Source organism: Theropithecus gelada, chromosome 12 (genome assembly GCF_003255815.1).
Source record: "Theropithecus gelada isolate Dixy chromosome 12, Tgel_1.0, whole genome shotgun sequence".
Taxonomy (NCBI): Eukaryota; Metazoa; Chordata; class Mammalia; order Primates; family Cercopithecidae; genus Theropithecus; species Theropithecus gelada.
In genome coordinates, this window is record NC_037680.1 from 42197759 (window position 1) to 42216031 (window position 18273).

Here is an 18273-nt window from a genome sequence, read left to right on the forward strand (position 1 = left end):
AACGGGGACAAGAGCACAGATTGCTCCAGTAAGGGACCAATAAATCTGTTACGTTAGACTACATGTAAAACCAAGCTGAAAAGATGTTAGAGTACACAGAAATTGCACTCTAACTGACATATGGAAACACTAAGCCAAGTGTTTTCTTAAATGAGTTCATTATTACTCCTAGGATTTAAAAAAAAAATTCTACAAGTAAAGAATCCTACTCGTAATATGCTTGCTTGACTCAGTAGTAAACAATATCTATGTAATCACACTAAATAAATACTAAAATGCAAACAAAACAATGTGAGAATTATATTGGGAGGTCAAGGAGGGAGAGTAGAGGTGGCTGTGTATGAAAGATCTAAATATTTATCTACCATAATGGGAAGTCAGTAGATATTGCCAAATATTGATACATTAAGAAACAGCAGTATAAGTATATTATTTGAAAAGGTAAGTGCTGGAAGAAACATTTAAATAAATGAAAGTAGTTGCTTTTAGGCAACAGGACTGGGGAGATGAGAAAGGAGGGGCAGAGTTGACTGGATTTTTATTGTTGTTGGAAGTCTTTTAATAACCCTATTTTATTTTATTTACATGTAAGTAGGACAAATGTACAGTCATGTCCTGGTATCTGCAGGAGATTGGTTCCATAACCCCTGTGGATACCAGCATCTGCAGATGTTTAAGTCGCTTTTATAAAATGATGTAGTATTTGGATTTAACCTAAGCACATCATCCCAATTACATTAAATCATCTCTAGATTACTTATAATGCCTAATTCAATGTAAATATTGCGTAAATAGTTGTTATACTGTGCTTTTTTATATTATTTTTTATTGCTGTATTACTTTTTTCCTGAATATTTTCAATCTAAGGTTGTTTGAATCTATAGACACAGAATTCATGGAAATAGAAGGCGAACTGTGCAGGATTTGGAATTGTATTGCTTGGACTTGAGTCTTGGCTCTAATCTTTCACTAACCTTGTAAATAGAGGCAAACTACTTAATCTCTCAATTTTCCTATCTTTAAAATAGGGAGGAAAATAGCATGCACCTCATAGGGTTGCTTTGAAGATTAAATAAGTAAACTCATGTAAATTGCTTAAAATATGCCTGCCATGTAAGTGTTCAATAGTAAATAAGGACCAATACTTATTATGAGAATAAATACAAACTATTATTACTTGATAAAAATATAAAGGCATTAACAACTAAAATCTATTTTTAAAAATATGGGCCATATATTAATGTCTGCCTCCTTTGTGGGGAAACTTTTGTTTTTATAAGTTAATGTTCTCAGGTACTAAATAGGACTTTATTTCTTTAGGCTACAGTCTTCCCTCTAACCCATAGTTAGGGGGAAGGATGTGGTGAGATTGTTGAAAAATTCCAAGGTACAGTTAGGGATGAAAAAGTGGGAGCTCAAACTGGAATTTGAAGACTGCACGTTAAGTAGTTAGGCCAAAAGGGGAGGAAGAGCCTTCCAGGCAGCGAAGACCACTTGCAAAGACCTAGAGGCAAAAGGAACATAGCAATATAAAAAGAGTGGTGGAGCTGGAACAATGATGAGTGTGCTATGTGTTTGATGGGAGCCAAATCATGCCAGGCCTTTGGGCATGTTAAGGAGTTTGCCTTATCTTAAGGGCCATGAAGGGCTTTATGCAGGATATAACATAACCACATATTTTGAAAAGATCACTCTGGGTGCAAGGTGAGGAACCAAGAAGCAAGAAGCCAGAATTAGCTCAGATAGACAAACAGGGAGGCCATGGCAAAAGTCCAGGCAAGAGATGATGATAGAGATAGGAATGAATAAAAGTAGATGGATTTGAGAAACATTTAGAAAGTAAAACTGACAGAACTTGGCATAGGACTAGCTAGGAAGAGATGAAAGGAGGACTGCTAATTCCAAGAAATCTTTTGCCTCATTTTTATTTTTCTTTGTTTGGGAGAGGGTTTCAGTCTAGTCTAACTCAATTATATTTTTTAAGTAAAGGCTGCTCCCTTTAAGCTCCTCAACAATAATAATATACTCAATTGTGGAATATGTATAAGCAAAAGCTGCAAGACATTTCAATTACAAAGTTAACTTTTCACTTTTAAATGATAAAACCCCCAGATCTTGGAACAGAACCAAAAGGCCCCAAAATAAAATAGAATTCAAAGTAATGAGATGGAAGTAACAGCAAACCAAATTAAAGACTAATTAAGTCAGTGAAACAAGTTCGCTACTCCCCAGTTTCTTTGGTTACTTCCCATTAAAAAGGCAGATTGGGTTGGGCGCGGTGGCTCACGCCTATAATCCCAACACTTTGGGAGGCCGAAGCAGGCAATTCATGAGGTCAGGAGATCAAGACCATCCTGGCTAACATGGTGAAACCCCGTTTCTACTAAAAATACAAAAAAATTAGCCGGGTGTGGTGGCGGGCGCCTGTAGTCTCAGCTACTTGGGAGATTGAGGCAGAAGAATGGCCTGAACCCAGGAGGTGGAGCTTGCAGTGAGCCGAGATCATGCCACTGCACTCCAGCCTGGGCGACAGAGCGAGACTTCATCTCAAAAAAAAAAAAAAAAAGCGGATTGACTTATACTGCCTGCTGATGCCTCTCCCCTCTCTGTGACACTGCTACTCCAAAATTTTTATTCCACAAAAGTCTTAATGGAAAGGGAAATTTTGCATGTTTTGCAAATAATCCAAAAGGGGTGTGTGTGTGTGTGTGTGTGTGTGTGTGTGTGTGTGTGTGTCACAGACAAGAGCAAAAGCAGAGTATATTTATATCATGTCAAGCAAATAATAGAAGTATACACAGGACACCTCACACTGCTCAGGTATATGTGGAGACGTGGGTGAGGGGACACAGTTTCCCAAATGAGGCAAGACCTTCTTGAGTCTTAAGAGTCATTAAGAGCTATAGATAGAGGTAAAGGTAGAAGGAAAGACACTCTCTGCAGTGAGAAGTGCAAAAGAAAAGCGCACACACACACACACACACACACAAACAAGAAGTCTATTGCTGGGAAATAAAATTTCAGCTTATGGAGTATCAATCCAGAGTTAAGCAAGTGTCAGGTCCCATGGGACCATTTTAAGGGATATCCTGTAAGCAACAGAAAATTGTTGAAGGATTTTAAGTGACAGGGAGAATTTACATTTCTAAAAAGATCATCCTCATCCTCCAGATGATGGACTTAAGGATGACAACACTATCTGCTGAGATACCAGGTAGGAAGCAGCTATGATACCCTAGTTAAGAGATGTTAAGACCCTTAACTAGAGCAGTAGAAGTAAAAGAAGAATTTATGGCTTGGAGAAAGGTGTAAATGCTAAGTGGATTCAGTGTTCTAATGGTTGTTGTCTTAGTTCATGCTATAACAAAATACCTTAGACTGGGTAATTTAAACAACACAAATATACCACTCACAGCCTGAAAGCTGGGAAGTCCAAGATCAAGCTGCTCGCAGATTCAATTTCTGGCGAGGGCACATCCCTCATAGATGGCCTCCTATGTCACTTCACATGGAGGAAGGGCAAAAGGCTAACAAGCTTTCTCAGTCCTCTTTTATAAGAACATTATCTTTTATAAAAACAAAAGGGGCCAAGGCCCTCATGACCTAATCACCTCCCGAAGACCCTACTCCTAATACCAATACACTGGATTTGATTTCAACATATGAATTTTGGAAAACACAAACATTCAGACCATAGCAGTTGTAGAGGCTAAGAAAAAGAGTTTAAAATTACCTCTGGATTTTTGGTATGGCACCTGGATGGTGGTACACATCTATGATTCACTCCCCCAAATCCCTGCAGCAAAATGTGTTTCAAAATTCAGGATTTGACAGCCTGTAGTCTCAGCTACTTGGAAGGCTGACATGGAAGGATCACTTGAGCCCAGGAGTTCAAGATCAGCCTGGGCAACATAGTGAAACTTTGTCTCATTAAAAAATCAGATTTTTTTGGATATTAGAAAGGTGATATGGTTTCCATACCCAATGTAAGAGTGTACCGCAGCAGGGCCTGGGGAAGTATTATGTAATCAAACAGCACTATTTCTGCAGCTGGACATAATCCACTAAGTTGGATACACAATCACAATAGCCTCCTGACAGTTCACTCAGGCTTTGCCCCAATTGAGTTCAGGTTTTGCTAACAAATGAGGTAAATTTTGTTTTGCTTTGTTTTCAGAGGCTGATTTTGGAATTACAGATAAGAAATGGTACAATGTACTGCTATCTATAGATAGAATACAGAAAGTGAGCAGGTTGTTTGTTCATTTGTTTGTTTTTTGATGAGATGAAGGTTCTGGTTTGAACATATATAATCTCTGGTGATGAAGAAATGTTAAAGATGTCCAAGAGACAATCATATAGAAAAGAAAATTAGTTTGGATAGTTTGAAACTGAAACAATTATAGGGAAAAGGTTTACTTGGGGGAATATTCTCTATTCAGTGCCAAAAATAAGAGCCCAACTCTGAGAATGACCCAAGGAAATGTCATATAATTGTCAGCAGTCTCTAATGACCTAGAATTCAGAGTCCTACTTGTCTTTGCTTTTCAATAAGTGAATGTACTTTCGTCTCCTGCCACTGCTGGAATTGATTTGAATTCAGTTTTCCCCCTGAGTGTACATGAGTTGTGTTAAATTTTACCCAAATTACATAGTATGAATTATTTTGATACTAACTAGATGCATAATTGAACAGGTAATTGAAAATACCTTCCTATTCAATAGTATTTTATATCCATAAAGTATCCATCATTCCAAATGTATTTTTACACTTGATGGACTAGAGAACTGAATACATGTGAAGATGATTCTGGCACTGATCGTTTCCAAAATCCTAAATATGATAATATTTTCCTTAGGAGAAATATTTCACTCACCAAGAATGTAAAGGCAGGTTAAAATTGAAAGTGTCTACAGAAGGCTTAATTATCCAATCAGAGCTTCCAAGACTACATTCCTACAAATCATTTAGGGATCTATTTTAATCTCCCAATGTAGTCTTTTGGTGGAGAGGGGAAGTATAATTCCTATAATTTGTCTCTTATACTTGTTTCATAGTAAAAGAGAAAAGTATTAAATATTAACAGAATATAAACCAAATAATAAACTGGCTATGTTTTCTCTAATAAATTTTTTAGACTCCACCCAGGACTCTAACTCAGTCATAAAACTTTAAGAGTTCAGAATAGAGCTGGACAGAATGTTTCTCCCTCAAAATTTCACTTAATTCTTACCATCAAAATCCCCTCAGAAAAAAATATTTCTAGTTTTTCCTGTTCTCAAATACACTACAGCATGATAAGAACCCATTCAACACAAAATATGTATAATGAACAAGGCTTCATACGTTCTTAAGATTTTAAAGGCTTAATCTAGCACCAAGGTCCTGGAGCCTCAAGCCCTACAATACATGTTTAATTAGGGTTACAGCACAGTTTTTAAGAAATAATTTATTTTCTTTCATGTGAGTGGGGATGTGCCTGTGTGTATGTGTGTGTGTATGTGTGTGTGCATGTGCATGTATGACACAGAGAAAAAGAAAGCTGGTAGAAAAATCAGCCTTTAAAAAAACAAAAATTCAACAGAATAGTGCTATTTTCACATTGTAGGCTCCAGCACATTCGTGGTCATAAAGAGGTCTAATGTGTTTAAACCAATATTTTTAAAAATAAAATAATAAAGAACGTCCAAGTTGTAAGGTTAAGCACTGTTTTATATTAATAAAACTTGTTTCATTTATATACACTCACACTGGAGTTTATGGAGTTGAGGCAGAGAATAAATTAGTTATTGAGGATTGCAGTAAAAGAAAAAAAAGTTTAAAGAAACTTAGTGTTAAGGATGTGTGCTTGAAACCAAAAATCTGGAGTGTTGCAAACGGATGAAAGGCACTGGGTAGCTGCCTCATAAAATATATTTTAAGCCAATATAATAAAAAGATCAGAAGACTAAATAATGTTATCCACATTGACTTAAAAAATTAACTGTGGCTTGGAAATACCAAGAAGGAACAAAAAATCTCAATTGACATAGCATCGTCAATATGCATGCTATTTCACAATGAGAGGAGCATGATGCCTTCACTGGGTAGTCTCCATGAAGTCAGGCATCATTTGGAAAAAGTAGAAATGAGGGTAAATCAGAGCCGAAGAAAAAGCAATAGACTATTCTGTAATTACAAAGGCCTTACAAAGTATATGAAAGAAAAAAGATAAACATCTTATGATAAGTGAGGATGTGGGTGGTGAAAAGTAAGATACAGGAGTCATGAGTCAAGCCACTGGAATGATCATGCCATCTCTGGGTGAAATGAAGTTAGAATACCTCTCTTGCCTTCAATTTTTCACAAATGAATGGTTTCACTAGTGAATCTCCAAAGTGAGAAAGGGATCCCGAGAAGGCTAGGGCTGGAAGATATTCCTGATTGTTTTTAAGGCTTTGTTATCTTAATCTAGGAAAGTATTATTTTTCCTATTTAACAGATAGATTAAGTCACACGGTTACTCTGGCTAATGAAAACATGTTACATTTCTCACTAGAGGTTAAGAGGAAAGACAGTCTGATAACATCTGCCCAGTAAGTAATGAAGATTAATATTCAAAATTCAGGGAACAACTCCTATATCTAATATTTAAACAGTATTTAGCACATTTATTTCTCTGTATGGAGACGAGATTAAGAGATCAGGTGACAGTCTTTCAAGAAATGTAGAAAATTCCTGGTTGAATTAATAATTACGTCCTGTTATGCTGTGGTTGGCTTTTTAGCTTTCCATCTAATCTTAAAAAGAAGAAAAAACCCACTATATGTTGCATAAGGCATTTTAAGATAAACGTGCAACTTAAAATATATTTTTAAAATATGCAGAGATAGAACAAAACAAATCTAGTGGAATTGTTATTATTATTAGAAACTCCTCTGTAAAAATATTGGCTAAAGCAATACATAAAGAAAGATTCTCGGTACAAACTGCTCGGAAAGTTTAACATGCGCTAGACTTCAAATATTAAAAGTTACATTTAAAAAAATCTGATGGCAGGGTGTGACTTTAACCTCATGGATTTTAGCCACAAACTCAAAGAAAAAATATATACAATAAAAGAAGCAACAGATTTTCCCACAAGCAGAGATTTTTCTAATTAAAATGCTGTCACTTTAATATTTTTTAGCTATAGAATTTGAGTGTAAATGTCTTCATTATGTACTGTAACTTCTCTAGCAAGTTATGTTAACTTAATAACGTTTTCAGAATCGGAAATATTGGTAACTCGATGGGATTCTTAAAACAGAAATAGTTTCTTTGATGTGTTGGAAAGAGAAGGAAATAAAAGTCTAAGGTAAGCGCCAGTTTCACCCTCAATTCTTAGGCTTCAGAAAAGCCTAATTAGGCAGGGAAAGGAATTTGGGCCTGGCACACCCAAGCTTAGACGTGGCAGGATCCTGAAACAATTTTTTTTTGAACCTTTGAGTCATATGCCACAGGCAAACCATAACCGCGATATACAGGTCCTTAAGTCAACAGGTCCTCTAAAGAGATGGTGTGTGGTTGGTGCGTGGCAGTTGGATTTCCTCCCGCCACGGAAGAAAAGAACTCTTCTCCATTGGACAGGAAAGTGGGCCCAACTCTGGCTTGGAGAGCGCACCCGGAAAAGTGCAGAGTCGAAACAGAGAGAGAGGGGTGTCTGCGTCCCGGCCACAGAGCCCTTTCCAAACCACTCGGAAACCATTTAAATGGCTCGGCGGCCACGGTTTGCTGCCTAGAACGTTTGGGGTCCCCGGCTGGGAAAGTTGCCTGGCAAAGCCATGCCCTTCGCCGTCGCGGGATGCCCTCTCGGGCAGAGAGGCTGGAGGAGACAGGCAACCTGTTAGCCGCAGTGGAAGCGCGCCCGCCTCCCGCCGGGCCCTCCCTCTCAGGGTCCCCACGCTGCGACCCTCCCAGGGGCAAGTCCGGGGCCACTAGGTCTTTGATCTCGGTCCAGCTCCTCTGGGGCCGCCCCATAAGGACTGGCGGGGCACCGTGGGCGAGAGGGTGTGACTGGGCTCCCCCCGGGGCGCCACCTGCCCCTTGGCCCGGGGAGCCCCTTTCGGGGTCTCTCCACGGGCAACCGAAACACTGCTCTCGAGACCGACTCCAACCGACCACCTGGACCGTAGCCCTGTCCCCAACACGTGAACCCCCGCGGCTGTCCTCCCGCCTGCTGTAACGCAGATGCGGGAGAGGGTACCGCATCTCCCTCCGCCTGTCGCCGCCTTACCTGACGGGTGGGCTGGGCAGGGCAGGGCAGGGCGGCGGGAAGCGGCGGCCGGGCGGGCGCTGGACGTGGGCTGGGCTCCAGGTGCAGGTGGCTGCCGCTGCGACTCCGGTTGCTGTCGCTACAGTTGCGGCTAAGTAGAGCTCCTCCTCCGCCGCCGCCTCCTGCCTTTCCGCTGGGCCTCCCGCGTTGCCTGGAGAGGCAGAACCGCGGCTCGGCTTCCTCTTGGAGTCTCCCAGGTGAGCTCCGGTCTGCGACGTCGGCAGGGGCGAGGCCCCGCTCCCGCGCCTGCGCGCCAGCCTCCCGCCCCGCCCCAGCACTACCTGAGCGCTCCAGGTGAGAACCGTTGACCGCGCGCGCGGGGTGGGGGCGCCGTCCGAGCCAAGCCTGGCTGTTGCGCGGCTTCTCTCTGCGCGGTCGGCGAGGCTGCTGCTCCGCGCAAGTTGTGGCTTCCGGCCCGTCTACATTGAAGGAATCCTGCACTGACCTGGTGGCAGTGATCACCTTGTAGCCAGAGCAGTCTGCTGGGTCCTTGGGGAAACAGAAGTTCTAGATTTCCCCCACACGCTTCCTCCCTTCCTCCTCGGTTCGCCAAAATGAAGGGGTGCGCTGCCTCCGAGGACCACTTCGGGAGGGCAGCAACTGCTGGCTCATGTGGTTTCCTCGGGCAGGGTTCAGCAGCTTCTGTCACCAGTTAGGTTTCGTGAGCTTCCTTCCCGTGTAGTCTTGATTTCATCACTTGACTCACTTCAGCGCAGCTAGTGGTTTCCGTTTCTGTACGCGGGCGCTCTGGTAGGGGCGCCTCACGTCCAAAGGAGGAGTGTCCTCCCAAAGAAGAGCCTTTGGTATTTGGCAGAGCCTCGCCAATTTGGGGCGCACCTCCCCTCCCTGGGATGCTCTCAGAAGGCAAACCAATTCCCAGAGGGAAAAACAGCCACAACAGAGAGAACCCTTGCTGTTCCTGTTTGGAAAAAGATTGGGATTTCCTGGAGAAGGCTTGCTTCTATTGTAGGTTCGTTTAAAAACTCCACATCTATTCTGGAAGGGGACAACGCAGACTCCAGGAAGATGGTGGGGTTTGCTGTTTTTAAGACAAAAAAAAAAAAAAAATTGTTAAACAGTGTTTGTTCCGTTTATGACACAACTTTCTGTTTCAGCCTTCCTTCTGCTGCTGTAACAAACATTGACACTCCCAAAACCAGGACTTAAAATGACCTTTATACCTTTCCGTGAACTCATTTCTTTGGCTCTATCCCAAAGATATGTAGGGATATAAATCGAAAACTAGCTAAAAACTCTTTGGTGGCATGTTTAATCATATGGTGGCAGGTTTTACTATGAAGTTTAGTTGTGGTCTTCCTCCTACATTTTGACATGCTCTTATGGTGCTTATTTACTGTTTTATTAGTGCTACGCGTGACCTAAAAATAAGGTTTAAAATACAGGTTAGTGTAATATCAACAAGTGTATCTTTAGTACTTGACTAGTCTGAGACATTGGTTTTAGCATCCATAGTACTATTTTATACTATGAGTTAGGTTTAAGACATTAGTAAACTAGGTAGTTCTATGCTTGTTTTACATGTTGTGCTTATTTTGCAAGCACCAAGGAACCTTCATCTATTTGCAACATTTTAGTATCAGTACCTACAAGCAGTTGCCAAGCTCCCTTTCCCTCCAAAAACAAACAAAAAATAGTTCAGGAGATACTTGTGTGTATTGATATACTAACTTGGTAGTGTTTTTCCTTAGGTCCAGGTCCAGAACTGAAAATACTAACTACTGAAATTCTCCTTCTCCTTCTTCTTCTTCTTCGTGCCACTTTGTCGTTTACCCCTAACTGGTGGTTAATGTCAGTCTTGGGAAAATTTGTAAGGTATCCTAAATGTATAACCAAGAAACCTGTATCCTTTTTCACACACCACCCATCTCTGAATGAAGCAGGAGTCAAAGATTGTGAGAGTTTTGATGTCCCACCAAACGAAGAGCAACACTTTTCACTGACAATCAGGACAGAGCAGATGGATATAAAATAGCAATCTGGAATCCAAAGACTGAGACGCATTGACAGCAAGACTAGTAACGTCAAATAACAACTGAAAAGAGAAGATAGGGCAGACCTATAAAAAGAGAGAGCCAACAAACAGGACCAAAATGCTGGATGAGGAGTATAAAAAGAACAGAAGAAACATAAAAATGATCAGGAGTTACTAAAATTTGACTGTCAGTTTTACAATGGAGACGAACAATTTAAAGAAGGAAGCAGTTTTTCTGAGTGTGGCATTACTTGTGCATGTTGAGTGTCACATATATATACATATATATATATATATAGAGAGAGAGAGAGAGAGAGAGATCTTGGGGATGAGACCCAAGTCTAAACACAAAATTCATTTATGTTTCATATACACCTTATACACATAGCCTTAAGGTAATTTTATAAAACATTGTAAATAGTTTGATGCACGAAACAAAGTTTGTGTAAAATACTTATGTGTGGAATTTTCAACTTGTGGTGTCATGTTGGTGCTCAAAAAGTTTTGAATTTTGAAACATTTCAGATTTTGGATCTGTGGATTAGGGATGCTGCATCTGTACTATTTTACACAACATTACTTGTACTATTTCATAGCATTCTGAAAGCAAAGCCTTATTATTAATAAAAATTTTTCTGTCACAATAAAATGATGCCACAGGCCCAAGAAAAAAAATTATCATATTGAAATGTTTAATGCCCCAAATCTAATCAGAGGCAGGTTTTTGAAAGTACCATCCTATTCAAAATTATGAAATAAATAATTTATTTCATAAACAGAAGTTAGCATTTCATCATAAAATAAAACCCAGGAACCTTAATGTAGACATGCTTCTCAGAAATAAGCTAATTTTAATAGCATATGTTTGACATATAATGACAGTTAAGATAGAAAATTGGGCAGATTTTACACAGGAAGGAAACAAACATTCTCTATCTCTCTCACACACACACACACTTATTACACACACACACACACACACACACACACACACACACACGACTAGCCACAAAATGGTCATTTGTATGGATTTGAAACAATACTTACTCCTTAATACTTTCTGTTAACATTTAATGCCAAGATCATCAGCACCTGGCACTTAGTAGGTACTTAATAAATATGTGTTAAATGAATAAATTGACCCATCAAGTACCATAAAAAAATATACCTAGTGTCTTGAGCAATTTACAGGTCTAAAGAATGGTTTTACCCAACAGTAAGGAGAAATAATCCAAGGCGGGGTGAGAACACTAGACTGGTAATCTGAATTACAAAATTCTAAGAACAATAGATACCAGCTTTCACGTATCTACATTTCAAAAGATACTATGCAAAACAATTTACACTCCTACAAGTTACTTTATGTCTGGCTTCAATATTCTCTTCCACAAAACAAAATAGTGGTAGAAGATGATCTCCAGGCTTCTTTACATTCTGATTCAAATAAACTCCATGCCAAGAGAATTGGGCAAATAAATAAACAAATAAATAAAACCTTCTGGATATAGCAATAATAATTAATGGGACAACAAAGATGAAGAAACTGAAATTATTTAACTGAGATCAAAATTTTAATTCATAAATAATAGTTGTAATATATAATGTAATAAGTAAATGTGTAAAGTTACTAAGCCCAACTTTAAACTATTTCAGTTTGTTAATTGTTTAATTGTTGGTTACACAACTTTGCTTTGAAACATACTGTAGAAAGAGTTTTGCCTCATGAGGGAACTAGAGTTTTTAGAGAGGATCTCAAAGTCAGACTGAGAGATTTTGCTCGAAGACTGAACAGATTGGAATAATTTCTTCTCAAAGCAGTAATAAGCATAGAAATGTTACTGTTTCAAGCAGAGAGTAGAGGTAGTATCACAGTGAAGAGCCACAAATATGTGGGTATTTTTAAAATAATGATGCAACATAATTCTACATTGTGTTTAAAATATTGCAAGAGTTAAAACAGTGAAAATATAAATAGGTTATTTTAGTATGAACTTTTTTGGACATTGTTTTCTATGATCCTTCCCCCTGAAGAATCTCAGAACAATCATCTCAGATTTTCAAAGTGGTACACATATTATGAGGGGTTGACTTAGATTACAACAAAACTATGTCTTGCTAATCTTGTATTCTTAGTACTTGGCACATAGTAGGCACTCAGTAAATATTTGATGAAATGTATTGAATAGAGTGCATTGTTTCAAGCTTTTAAGCATTAGCCTAAGAGCAAAAAGAAATGTCATGCTGAGTCAGAATAATATTCAATCTAACTGGCTCTAAATTCTGACAGTGGCAAGAAAGAATATTTTGTGGGAAACCATGGTGATAGTCTTGCATGATGTTGACCTCAGTGATGTACTCGGGTATCCCTCACTGACTCCTTTCCTAAATTGATTTCTCTTTTTCTGTAACATGCTTCTTTAAATTGAAAAGAAATTAATATTCTTTACAGAAAAATCAGAAAATACACATAATGCAAAGAAATTAGCTTTGAAATACTCAGAATTCCTTATACTGAGATGAATCAGTGCTCTCAGACCCTTTCTATCATGTATCTTTCCAGATTTTTTTTATTGAAAAAATTAGCCAGAGGTGCGGCATGGAATGGGGAACATAGAGGGATACAGAGACAGGTTTGTAGAATAAACCAGAATAGATCATTCTGGGGACTTGTTTTGTAGCCAAAGTTTTCTACTTAACATATAATTAAATGTCAACAAATTTATTTTACAGTGTTATTTTAATGACTGCCTGATATCCCTTTGTAAGGATTTATTTAATCTGTCACTTACTGTTGGACAATGAAGATTGCTCCCAAATTTTGCTATTGCAAGCAGTGCTATAATGGTCATATGCTTCATCTGTTGAAACATTTATGATGATTTTCTTGTAATTGACTTTTATTTTGTTTTTGTTTTTGTTTTTTTGTTTTTTTTTTTTTGAGGCGGAGTCTGGCTCTCTTGCCCAGGCTGGAGTGCGGTGGCTGGATCTCAGCTCACTGCAAGCTCCGCCTCCTGGGTTCACGCCATTCTCCTGCCTCAGCCTCCCGAGTAGCTGGGACTACAGGCGCCCGCCACCTCGCCCGGCTAGTTTTTTGTATTTTTTAGTAGAGACGGGGTTTCACCATGTTAGCCAGGATGGTCTCGATCTCCTGACCTCGTGATCTGCCCGTCTCAGCCTCCCAAAGTGCTGGGATTACAGGCTTGAGCCACCGCGCCCGGCCTTGTTTTTGTTTTATACAGAGATGGGGTCTCACTGTGTTGCCCAGGCTGCAATTGAACTCCTGAACTCAAGCAATCCTCCTGTTTTGGCCTCCCAAAGTGCTGGGATTACACGCATGAGCCACCAGGCCAGGGATATTTTTGTCTTTTGAGACAGGGTCTTCTTCTGTTGCCCAGGCTGGATCACAGTGGTGTAATCATGGCTCACTGCATCCTCAACCTCCCAGGCTCAAGTGATCCTCCCACCTCAGCCTCCTGAATAGCTGGGACTACAGGCATGTTACCTCATGTCTGGCTTTTTTTTTTTTTTTTTTTGGAGAGATGAGGTCTTACTGTGTTGCCCAGGCTGTTCTTGAACTCCTAGACTCAAGCAGTCATCCCTCTTCAGCCTCCTGTAGTGCTGGGCTTATAGGCAGGAGTCACCATGCCCAGCCCTGACTTTTATTAAGCCACTTTGTGTCAATTATCCAGATCCTAAACCATGACAATATTATTAGAGGCATCATATCACAAAAACAAGAGGTAGAATACATATTAACAATTTACCATTTTCTATTGGTATGAAAAATAATAAGAATATTAATTCTAGCTACCAGACCTTCATACAGAATGTTCTTTTCAATGAAAACCTTATAATTTTAGAAATAAGGAAATAGAATACCCCACTTATTTTTAAAAACTCAGATCTCTTATTTTCCTCTGATCATACCACAGTCAGTTTCCCACCTGTGAAAATCTTTGTATCTTCTAATATGATTGTCTTCCCCCTTTCCAAATCCCCTCCAGCCCAACTGAAGACCCTAGTCTCCCATGGAGCCTTGACATGGTTTGGCTGTGTCCCCATCCAAATCTCACCTTGAATTATAATAGTCCCCACATCTCAGAGACTGGACCAGGTGGAGATAACTGAATCATTGGGGTGCTTTCCCTCATACTGCTCTTGTGGTAGTGAGTAAGTCTCATGAGATCTGATGGTTTTATAAATGGGAGTTCCCCTGCACAAGCTCGTCTGACCTGCCACCATGTAAGATGTGACTTTGCTCATTTGCCTTCTGCCATGATTGTGAGGCCTCCCCAGGCATGTGGAACTGTGAGTCAAACCTCTTTCCTTTATAAGTTAGCCAGTCTTGGGTATGTCTTTATTAGCAGCATAAGAACAAGACTAATACAAGCCTCCTGGATCAGTTCAAATCACCTTGATATTTTGTAATTGCAATGCATTGGCATAAAGTAAATTTCCTTCCTCCCTTGGCCCTCACCTCTCTCTTGATTCCAGTAACACAAAGGGAGAGTTGCAGAGAGATGCTACCTGGGTTTAATGTAATTTGTTGCCAGGTAAATTATAATAATTTGTTAAGGAATTCAAGCCATAGAGGATGAGGATGCTGTTTTAGCATGTTAGGTTTGAAGTAACAGGTCAAAAGAAATAGCATTATTGTTATTAAATTCAAAAGAGAAATAATTTTTATGCATATTAGAAGGGGAATTTTGAAGGAAATTATACTTTTTCTGTATACTTACATATTTTACTTTTTATTTACCAGAAGAAAAGGCATTTGCTGCCCAAGGTAGAATCCCATCACCATAGTCCTTTCCTACATCTAATCACAAAATCAGAATGTGCCAATTCTCCATTCCCAAGTAAGTCAACAGACCCTGAGATCACATTCCCTTTCTCCCCTCTGCAAAACTTCAAGGACAGGAGTCCCTGACAGGCAGCTGACATTTGGGGTTGCATACAAAAAAGTCAAGTCACTGCAAGAGAAGGAAGTTTGTTTCTATTGGAAGAGTTAGTGTATAACATATAAAAAGGGAGTGAGGATGGGGATATTGTAGTATGGAAAGGTTTAAAGGGCTTAGAAAATGGTTTTTTTAAAGGTGGACAGGGGAAGAGTAGAAGGCAAAGAAAAAGTCACCCATGTGGGACATCTTCTGAACACCCAAGGAGAATCTTTGGGGATACATTCCCCCCAAGATTTAAGGAAGTAACTTCACTCCTGAGAAGAATGTACAGGGAGCACAGAAGCTAAACCAGGAGCAACATCCAATTTCTTTGTCTCTCCTTCTCTTCCCACTGCAAACTCTGTACAGATTTGGCATAATTACCTGAACTTTCTCATAAAAATCATAGCCTTCATGAAGATCCATTATGTATTTGATTCACAGAAAGTTGGTATTGAATTGTAAAACACGGCTATGAATTTCTCCCTCTCCAATAGGCATGTTATTTTGGAACGTGTCTTGCTGCTCTTCTTATCAAGGGTAAAGTCCGTTTCTTCACCTTTTAATCTAGAGTAGCTGTGCAACTTTATTTGACCAATCAAATATGGTGAAAGTCATGTTGCATGACTTTCAGGTCTAAGTCTTAAAAGAGATTTTTCACTTTCTGCTTTCACTCCCTTGGAATGTTGCCCTGAGATCACCACACCATGAAGTCTGGGGTGAAAGGCCATGTGGAGTGAGAGGCTCAGCTTCCCAGATGCTCTCACTGAGCACAGCCCCCAGCCACCTGCCAGCTCAATGCAACCTGGTGATGGACCCCAGGCAAATACCAGCAGAAGAATCACCTGGTCAACCCACAGAATCATGAGAAATATTAAATTGTTGTTGTCTTAAGCCAGTAAGTTTTGAGAGAGTGTTTTAACTGTTTCACCTAAGTTCGGTCTCTTAACATGAACATAAGCACTTTCTTTTTGCATTTGTACATCCTTTGTACTCTTCCTGTTCATACAGATAAAGCTTTTGAGATGCAAAAGCTTGAATGTATTGGAATTTAGAAGTCTAAGCGTTGAAGGACTCTGTACAAAACCATGCCAAAAAAACATATATTTTGAAGAATATGTTCTCAGTCTGAGCCAGTTTTCTATTTCCACCTCAAATCTTGATTATATTGGTGCAGACTGGAGAAAGAAGAGAGTCGGGGGTAAGATGGTGGGTCAGAGGTGGATATTGACAATGCACCTGAGAAAAAGCCCTGTAGCCTCTCACCATGCTAGAATACCATATTGCACAACCTCATGGACTGCCATTTAGATAGAGTAAGATGTTTAGTAATGCATCTTGACCTTTGAAACCAGACTGGTGAGAGGGCTCACCAATGAAAGTGAAGCTAGGCTCATAGCCCCTACGATGGAGATTGGTAAGACCCCAGAGTTATTCCTTGCCCAATGTTAAGTAAGAACAGAAAACATTTCTAAAGAGGATCCTGAGGCAGACAGGCCTTAGGCAGTCCCACAGCCCTCATATGTCCCAGGAAGATGCAGAGAGCCCAAAAGTGGTTTTTCAGTGCAGATGAGAATGGTTTAGATCCACATGTTTTTGTAAATTAGTTTTTATTGGAAGAGAGGCAAACCCATACATTACCTGTTGCCTATGACTGCTTTGACACTACAATAGCAGAGTTAGGTAGTTGTGACAGAGATCATATGGTACACAAAGCCTAAAACATTTACTATCTGGTCCTTTATTTTTAAAAAGTCCTTATATTAGATGAAACACAAAGAACTGGTAAAACTTAAGCCTTGTGTAATAATACAAAACACAAATAAACCATAATCGAAAGGCCCATTGTCTTCAGCTGCTGACATTGGGACCAGGGTGTAGTGTCAGAGCATGAAAGCCTGATACCTGCGATGGCCTAATTTTCTTATACAAATGCATCCTACCACTCCCATCCTATATATCTTATGCTAGATAGGATCCATGGAGTTAGCTGCATCTCTAGTGAAACAGGAGAAGTCCCCAATTTTACTGAGATTTAGCTATTGTCACATGGTGTAATAGAGATTTAAGAGAAAAAAATAACCTTAGGCATAGACATAGGAAAATAATGTTAGATTAAGTTTCTTATATACCTGGTTCTGTCTTCAGAAACTGGCACGCACTATAAAGCCTTCCATAGTGATAATTATCACAGAAAATCGATAAAAAGGAAATGCCTGCTGAATGTTCTGCCTCAGTAGATTTTCCCTTGGTCTTTTACCTTAGAAAACTGCATGATAGCATTTTTCTATCATTTTTCTATTATTTTGCCATTGCACGTAGGAAGCATGTTATTCACAACTTATGTATTATAAAATCTTTTTCTGATGATGATGATGATGCTTGTTAATTTTCATCTCCTTCCTTTATTGTAAGTTTTTCTATTCCCTGAGACAACTATTTCTCTCCCTTGCCCTAAGCCCCAAGGATACAAGAGGTGCATAGGAAAACATCTATGAAGTGTGTGGGAGGAGACAACAGGGCAGGGTTCCAGAGGTCTGTGATTTATTGCACATAAAACACTGGAAAGTGCTTTGGATGATAAGGAAGTAGCTTGTTGTCCTTTGCAATGGCCTGACATTCTTACACTGAGAAAAATCTTACTCCCCACTTTGAGCTGGGATGTGGGAGCTGGGAGTTCATTTACTGAGTATTAACTCTGTGCCAGGAATTATTCCTACATTATCTCATTCAGTCTCCAGAAAACCCTACGTAACAGGTGAGAAGACCTCAGTGACAAACTCAAAGATGTATAGCTAAAGAGCTGAAATGTAAAAGCAGGTCTGCCAGACTCAAAACCCATGCTCTATAAACTATATCATAGAAGTTGTAAAATAATTTTACCTGGAATCCAAGGGTAAATAATTTGTCATCATTAGCTTGCCCTTTGGCATTCATAAACAATTTCTACTTTCCCAGTTTTTGTTCCATTCATACAGGAGTAATATGTGGAAATATTAAGCAATAGAAGGCTTTGTTTTCATGTATAAATTTTACAACATTTTCA

General features: G+C 39.6%; 1 protein-coding gene across 1 annotated transcript in view; it reads right to left on the reverse strand.

Moving 5' to 3' along the window:
* GALNT3 (polypeptide N-acetylgalactosaminyltransferase 3) overlaps positions 1 to 18273 on the reverse strand; it is a 98969-nt gene that overhangs the window by 38505 nt on the left and 42191 nt on the right. Inside the window, exon 2 of the mRNA XM_025405426.1 lies at positions 8256 to 9333. The gene's annotated coding sequence lies outside the window, so the exon portion shown is untranslated. The remainder of the gene's footprint in view (positions 1 to 8255; positions 9334 to 18273) is intronic.